Below are 8030 nucleotides of genomic sequence, written 5' to 3' on the forward strand. Positions count from 1 at the left end.
AGCATGAGCCCGATTAAGACAACATAGCCTGACCGAAGTGAGGCAACGAGCCTCTCCAGGGAGTACGACCAAACATAAGAAAGTCGTCGTTAAAAAAAGGTCTTGAAGGTTGAAGATTACCAAGTTAAAGGTTTTTCTATTAACAGTGAGGTGGTGATAGATTGACAATGATAAAACTTTAGACACCTCGAAAAAGAAGGTATTGGGTACAATTTGTCGTTACAAAAAAGTTTTTTCTATCAAGTAAAACAACGATAAACGTATAATTTAAACATCACGTCACCTGTTGCTTCAAAGTAATTTTGGATTTTGCTTTCTTTAAATTGTTAGGGTCAATTTCGTAATTTCCTCTTGGTGACTTACCCTAAAATCCTAAATGGTTCAACTTCTCCAACACATACCCTTTTTAGCTCTTGTTTTCTCCCCCAGCCGTCATGTAGCAGCAGCCATCGTATTAAGAGGGACCATCATCTTGTTAGGTTCTATTTACTTATCTTTTTTCACATTTTTTTGAAGTTTTGATCTGTGTTCTGCTCATCATTTTGTTTCATCAAAGTTTGATTCATTGATTTTGGTTTTGGATTTGAAATGGATCTTGCAGACGGGATCTTAGAGATGGTTCTACCTCTTCGGAAGGTTATAGTTTTTGATCGTGGTTTCTCTGTTTAAACCTGGACGATTCCGATGGGCATCCTTTAATCCGGGCCACATTAATGGTTCAAAATGCGAAAGTGATTCGAATGTTGTGAATGTGTGATAGAACACATCAAAGAGGTATACAAGTTGACTAGAAAAGTTGAAATCGCAGTTGACAACCTATCATTTATAAGGTATGAAAAAAATGAAAAGAATGAGTTGGTTGCTCTATATATTGTTAGGGTGACTTGCTTATGTAATCTATTGGTATTTGAAGATTTGTTAAACGGGTCAATCATGTTTGGTCCATTCATGTTGAAACAAATTTATCGTGAATAACATGAGGCAGGTTAACATACATGTTTCCATTTTCTATAACCTGTGGTGTAGCTCAGTTAGGAAAAACTTAGGCTGCACGGTATGGAAGGGGAGGACGGTCCGTCCTCCAGCAAAGCCAGCGTCGACCCCATACCGCCCCCCACGTCCTCCGTCCCGTCTTCCACGTCCAATTTCAGACAGTGGAGACGGTCTGAAATGGTGGGCCCCCTTTGTTTTGTTTGGTTGTGTTAGGGACTTGTACATTAGGCTTCAATACTTGTACATAGGGCATAGAAATTAAAAAAAAAATAAAAAAGTGGTGGGGTAGGATCATCCTCCCATACCCTCTAGTGACCATACCCTCTAGCCGGCATGTTTGGCTAAGCTTATTTAACTCAAAAAGTACTTTTTGTTATTTAAAAGGACCAGTTAACTTATGACTTTTTGAAAAGTAGTTTTTAAAAAAGTGTTTGGATTATCTTATGTGGTGAGAAAAGCTAATAAGCTAAAAAGTTTTGAAAAGTCAGGATATTCTAGCTTTTTAAAATGGCTTTTTCACCTTAGCCAAAAAGTTATTTTGAAAAGTCCTTTTTCCTTTATCCAAATGTTATTTTGACTTATTGGATTTTTGAAAAAAACCAATAAATCAATAAGTTGTTTTAAAAAGCTTAGCCGAACATGCCCTTAGTCATATGTTATCCTGATCAAATTCTAGTCATATTTATTTTTGTTTTCTTTTGTTTCTTATTTAATTAAGCTGTTTGCTGTCCATATTTGGAATTTTTTTAGTTTATGAAGATAACCTTTCATCTAGGATGTCTAGTTTGTAATGCTAACTGAATAAAATATTTATGTACTTTGCTACCAATGTAAATTAACCATTGTGCACATGACTTGTAAATTTTGCTAATTATCACTAATACAAAAAATCTCATTTGAAACGGTTAAATAGAGTTCATTTGAAACGATTTTTTATTTGGGTTATTCTGTAACGGCATATAATGTTTTCATTTGTTTAGTTTATTGTTTGTTATTTCTCAGCAAGTTTATGTGTTTAGAGCAGATTAATGGTAAATAAACTTTTTTTTGTTATCTGTGTTGATGAATATATTATGTGGTTATCTGTGTTGTTTTTTATTCTTTTGTCTTAGATGCCCCCACCTCTTTAATGTGTTCATTATAATATGTTCTCCAATCTATGGGTTTGTAATTGCAGCTTTCACTATTACAATATCGAATATTTGATTATACAATACTTACAATTAGTATATTAATTTAATGTTTTTTTAGCAATCCACTATAAAAATATCTTACAAAAAGAAAAGGGGAGCTGCCAAATATAAGAAGATGTTTCTTGATCCAAATAACCAAACAATTGAATTCAATGAGGAGGGTTTAGCAATTGGAGCAAATGCAGGGAAGTTTATCTCATTCGCTTGTTTAGAGTTTAGGACAAGGATTCCTTATTGTAAACTAGTTAAAGACATAGACGAATAGAAGTACGTTGATGTATGGGAGTACATTCAGGTGTTGCTGTTTTTAAAATTTTTAATTTTATATTTATTACTTTCTATGATTAACTTTGTTTTAAATACATAGGAAACACGGAAGATACCTAACAATAACGCAAAAGATACAGTTATTAAACAAGGAAAGGACTCAATGAGAAACTTCCGATGTACACTTGCAAATGGTTACGCTCAAAAAGATAAATCTCCTTTTGAAATGTATGCTTTTATGGACAGAAGTCATTGGGTTGATTTTGTTTTAAAAGTAAAATCTGAAGCTTTTGAGGTATTCTTTAATTAATTAATTGTTATCATTATCATTATCATCTAATTAGTCATAACGGGGTTTATATATTATACGAAGGAAACAAGTCAAAAGGCAAAGAGGAGTGTAGCAAAGAACGCTAAGCGTCCCTGTGTAGGTCGGATGGGATTTGTTGGTTTGCAGAAGTTTGAGGAAGATAGATGGAGACAACTTTTAGAAAGCTACCCACACCTACATAATTTGGAAGGTGAAGATGTAAAACAATATGCTATTAGCAGAGCGCGATACTATTCCGTTACAAAGTTATATGAACTTCCAAAACACCTATTTTCAAATGGTGAATTGACAAGAACACTTCACGACATGGTAAATATGTAAATGCATCTTATATAATTATTATTCATTATTATTATTATTTGTTATTATTATGATGTTAGTCAATTTCTTTTCTGTTAATATATTATATTCTAACAGTATGATAAAGAGATAGAGAAGAAGAAAGATGATACATATGATAAACATGGAAATGATGTGGTTACTGAAGTGATCGGTAAGGGACATCAGCACGGAGGGCGTCTTGGTGCTACAATTACCTTGCATTCCAAAAAGAAAAAAAAAGAAGTCTAAGGGGGCACAAATAGTAAGAGAAGAGATTGACGCTATACAAAAAGATTAGTATCGTGTTACTGCGGCGGCTCAAGCAAGCTCGATTATTCGACTACCAGAAATCAAGGTACAAAGTTTGATTCATTTTTTTTTGAAGTTTTGATCTGTGTTCTGCTAATCATTTTGTTTTATCAAAGTTTGATTCATTGATTTTGGCTTTGGATTTGAAATGGATCTTGCAGACGGGATCTTAGAGATGGTTCTACCTCGTCGGAGGTTATAGTTTTGGACTTGGACTTGGACTTGGATTTTGGCTTTGGATTTCAATCGTGGTTTCTCTGTTTAGACCTGGACGATTCCCAATGCGCATTCTTTAATCCGAGCCACATTAATGGTTCAAAATGCAAAAGTGATTCGAATATTGTGAATGTGTGATAGAACACATCAAAGATGTATACAAGTTGACTAGAAAAATTGACATCTCAATTGACAACCTATCATTTTTAAGGTATGAAGAACTATGAAAAAACTAAAGGTTTAACTATACGGGCCAGGTGTTACAATAGAGAAATTTTAGTTGTCGGGGAAGGGGGTGGCTCTAATATATATAGTATATTAGATGATGTTGTATGTTCTATATAAACTCTTAAAGATTGAATGGCTCAATTCATTTCTCAACCCATTCACATGGTTCTTGATCCTTAGAAACATACATGATCATACTTGTATCACTTTGCTACATCATAGCAACAACAAATGATATATAATTTAACCTTGATTCTAGTTTTAGTTTGGGATGAGAAGCTTGTTCTTATTAGGTTGCATAATTTTTCTTTTTGTTCAAATTGAGTTGGTTGCTCTATATATTCTCTACATTTGTTAGGGTGACTTGCTTATGTAATGTATTGATATTAGAAGATTTGTCAAACGGGTTAATCATGTTTGCTCCATTCATGTTGAAACAAATTACTTAACAATGTAGTTTAAAATTGTTTCACGTATAATTTGAAATAGGAGGCAAAAAGAGAAAAACAAAAGAAACTCAACCAAAAAAGGCAACAAAAAAAAAAAAAAACAAAAAACAAAAGACGGCGGGTACAAAGAAGGGGAAGACTGAGAAAACTGTTGGATACTAAAAGGAAAACGAAAATAAATGTTAGGACTCTTTGCTTTTTAGCCTATGAACAAGATTGTCTCCAAGAAAGATGTTTGAATGTGTACAATCTTTGAACAAAAAATAAAGAAAGGTAGTCAGCAATATGGGATTTGACACAATGTTGTTATTAAAGGAAGATAGTCATTAATATGGGATTTGGCAAAATGTTGTCATTAAAGGTCGATGCAATCCCAGGAAAGTTAACATACTTCGTGGTAGACAATTTCGATCCCAACAGAATGGAAATAAGACTTGGAAGGCTTGCTATTAAGGTAGATGAATAAGCCACCCAAAGAGAACACACTACTTGGAAAAGCTTATAAAAAAGGTATAATGACAAGTTGACGATTTCACCGAAAAATATTGTAGACAAGATAACTTTCGAAGATGATAATGAGGGTTTAATGTTTAAGCTTGATTTCATTGTCTTGTTTGTTAACACAATGGTTGAGGGTCATTATAACGGATTATGCAAAGATAGATTGGTGCAAATATATTGTGCACTTTATTAAAAGATGTAGAAAAGGGTGGGTACAAAGGGACATTTCATGCTACTCTCGCGGCGCACTAACTATTTTAACGGGATAATTTCATTCTTATACATTTTATATTTAACATTGTACTACGATAAAAACATTAATAAGTATTTGAAAACTTGTTTGTAGCTCTTATATCTAGATAGCGTGACGTGTAAAGGAATTAATGAAGACCGAACAATTTCGCCACTAGAATATTGGACGATGCAAAGACTGCAATAGAGAGAAGACATGGAAAGTGAACAAGGGGGATTTAGAAGAGGAGACTTCAGAGGGTTATTTGTTGACGAAGGAAGTTCTGATGCCGGGACAAGTGAAGAACCTAACTCGGAGGAAACAAAAACGGAAGAAAGTGGACCAGGCGTGACAAATCCAAACAGCTTGGAGGTATCTAACACAACTGAGTGATAAATGAAATGTATATGTTAGAAGCTTAAAGCGTGTAAGTTAGCTGGTTTACACATGTGTAAGTGTTTAAAATAGAAACTTACACATGTGTAAAACAGAAACACTTACACATGTGTAAAACAAATCAATATTTAAAACCCTAATAGATTGAATGGCTTGATTGATTTCTCAACCGTGCACATAGTTTTTGATAATTAGAAACAAATAGGATCATAATTGGATCACTTAACTACATCAACAACGAATGATATATAATTTGGCCTTCATTCCAACTAATTTTAGTTTGACTTCAGTCATAGTTATTTTTGTTTTTTTGTTGTTTCTTATTTACACACTTTCAACTGAGAATTTACACATGTGTAAAACAGAAACTTACACGTGTGTAAAACATATGTTTTTTTTGTTTTTAATGGCATGTAAAACAAATGACTTGAATATTTTTTATGTTTATCATTTTGACCAGGCACATTTAAGAGATGTTGGTACACACTATTACTAGATGGAAAGGAACAATGACAACTTTGAGAAGGCAATAGAAAAAGTGTTAGCAAACTTCTCAGAAAGAGAGGAGGTAAAATATTTTTGTGGAGAGTTACAAGGAAAAGCTCAGAAAGCTTTTTAATCGAAAAGAAAATGAAACACAACCACCACCACCACCAACAACAACAAAAAATGATCAATGTCTTGACCTAACTGTACTAAAAGAAACTGAAGCTGAAACACCTACACAAAAGGTTAGTATCGAATGTTACAGAACACAAATGCAACTCACTTTAGATAGTATCAAGTCAACCAAGTTTCCGCTTAGGAATAAGCCCAATACAAGTTGCATTTGAAGAAAACAACACACAAGTGGATGCTGAAATGCAAAATGCAGAGAATGTAACTGAAAAACCACATAGAATCAAACATCCAACATATGCATCAAAATCTTCATATTTGATAAGAGTAGTTGATATTTGCAAACCATTAACCAAAGAAGAGTTGAAGATATGAAATTACTTAGGGATGAGCATTTGGTACCGGGTATATTCGGTACCGGTACCCACTTTTCACGTTTATTGGTAATGGTACCGGTATTTACGGGTAAAACACCGGTAAATACCGGTACCGAACTGGTATATTCAGTACCGGTACCCACTTTTCTTGTTTTTCGGTACCGAACGGGTACCATGCTCATCCCTAGTATTATTTGATGGAAGCTTCAGAAAAACAACTACTGTAAGCATTTTATCGGTTCTAAAATACGCTAGACTGAATATTTTATATCAAGTTTTAACATCGCATTGTTATAAAATGATACTTTGGATATAGGATTCAAGAAGACAAACCTGAAAATGAAGGTGATGATGATAAGGAAAAAGAAATGCACATTATATGTCAGGAAGAAATGGAGATTGAAACGGGTTTTAGGTATGCCATAATCATTTTTCATCAATTTTAATCATCTGATTATGTTATTAAATTAGTAATTATATTAAAGTTGTATACATACTTTTTCGATGGATATGTTATGACAGGGATGATGCGTTTGAGCGTGTTTCTGGATATGTAACAAAAAAATTTCTTTTAATATCTTTAAAACCAGGACAAACATTGCTAAGCAATGTCATAGACTGCTGGGCTGCAATTTTAAATCATGATAAAGAATTTCGAAGCCTAGGTTCAGATAAGAGACTTTTTTGTGATACAAATGTGATGGTAAGTTAAAATTTTTACTCATTTTGTATAACATTAGCTTAAACCAAGAAAAAAGTATAGAATAATAATACTTTTGTTGATACAGAGTGTAGGCATTCTTGAACATGAAACAACGGATAAAGCTGCACGACTGGATGTGATTACATCAAGCTTGAAGGCGTTGTTAAAACGATCAGAAGATAGAAGATAAACCTAATTTAAAGACTTTTAGTGTGGTGTTATTTCCGATCCTTGAGAATAGCCACCCACTACTACCTTATCTGTTTTGATTTGAAAAATTCAGCAATTGAAGTAATTGACAACATTGATGAAACCAAAAACTTTGTTGGTCTAGAGGATAATAAGGAATACTATAAGAAAGACATCGTGCTTTAATAAGATAATGCATGTTCAATAGTTGGAAAGTAATTACCATAAAGTACGTATCATGTGAATGCAGTTGTTGTATAGCCGTAACTAAGAATTTACACATGTATAAAACAGAATTTTTTATTTGTTTATAGTGTACTTGGTATTTGCTAAATTCTTAATTATTGAGAATTTGTAATCCAGAAAACAAGTTGATATTTTGAACCTTTTGTTTTCATGTTATCGTTCATACCAAACAAGTTTCTTTGGTTATGTTGGTTTAGAATTTTAAAAACTTTTGTAATTCTAATCATATTAATGTTGACAGTTGGTAAGGTTACCATTCTTGTTACTTGTGGTCTGTGTTTGTTTGGGTAGGATGGGTTTTGTTAATGGATTGTTGGGTGATAGTCTTTGTAAAGACTGAATATGTCTCGGTTTCCGGTTTTCTGGTTCTTATTTGGCGTTGTAGGCACTTTACACTTTGTCTTGTTGATTTCAAGTTGCGCACACTGTCGAAATCGATGTACAATGACAAAAACGACTCC

The 8030-nt window shown here is 33.3% G+C and overlaps 1 long non-coding RNA gene across 3 annotated transcripts; it reads left to right on the forward strand.

The window, feature by feature from the left end:
- Positions 1-349: 349 nt before the first annotated feature.
- Positions 350-4133, forward strand: LOC110920186. 3 transcript variants are annotated; one of them, XR_002581645.2, is made up of 7 exons: positions 350-479; positions 602-830; positions 2245-2481; positions 2554-2748; positions 2827-3093; positions 3202-3460; positions 3576-4133. It is a non-coding gene; the product is annotated as an uncharacterized LOC110920186 (long non-coding RNA). The 3 variants fall into 3 exon arrangements; XR_002581644.2 differs by having other exon boundaries at positions 2245-2748; XR_002581646.2 differs by having other exon boundaries at positions 388-474; positions 2245-2748.
- Positions 4134-8030: the final 3897 nt, after the last annotated feature.

This window comes from Helianthus annuus, chromosome 2 (genome assembly GCF_002127325.2).
Source record: "Helianthus annuus cultivar XRQ/B chromosome 2, HanXRQr2.0-SUNRISE, whole genome shotgun sequence".
Taxonomy (NCBI): Eukaryota; Viridiplantae; Streptophyta; class Magnoliopsida; order Asterales; family Asteraceae; genus Helianthus; species Helianthus annuus.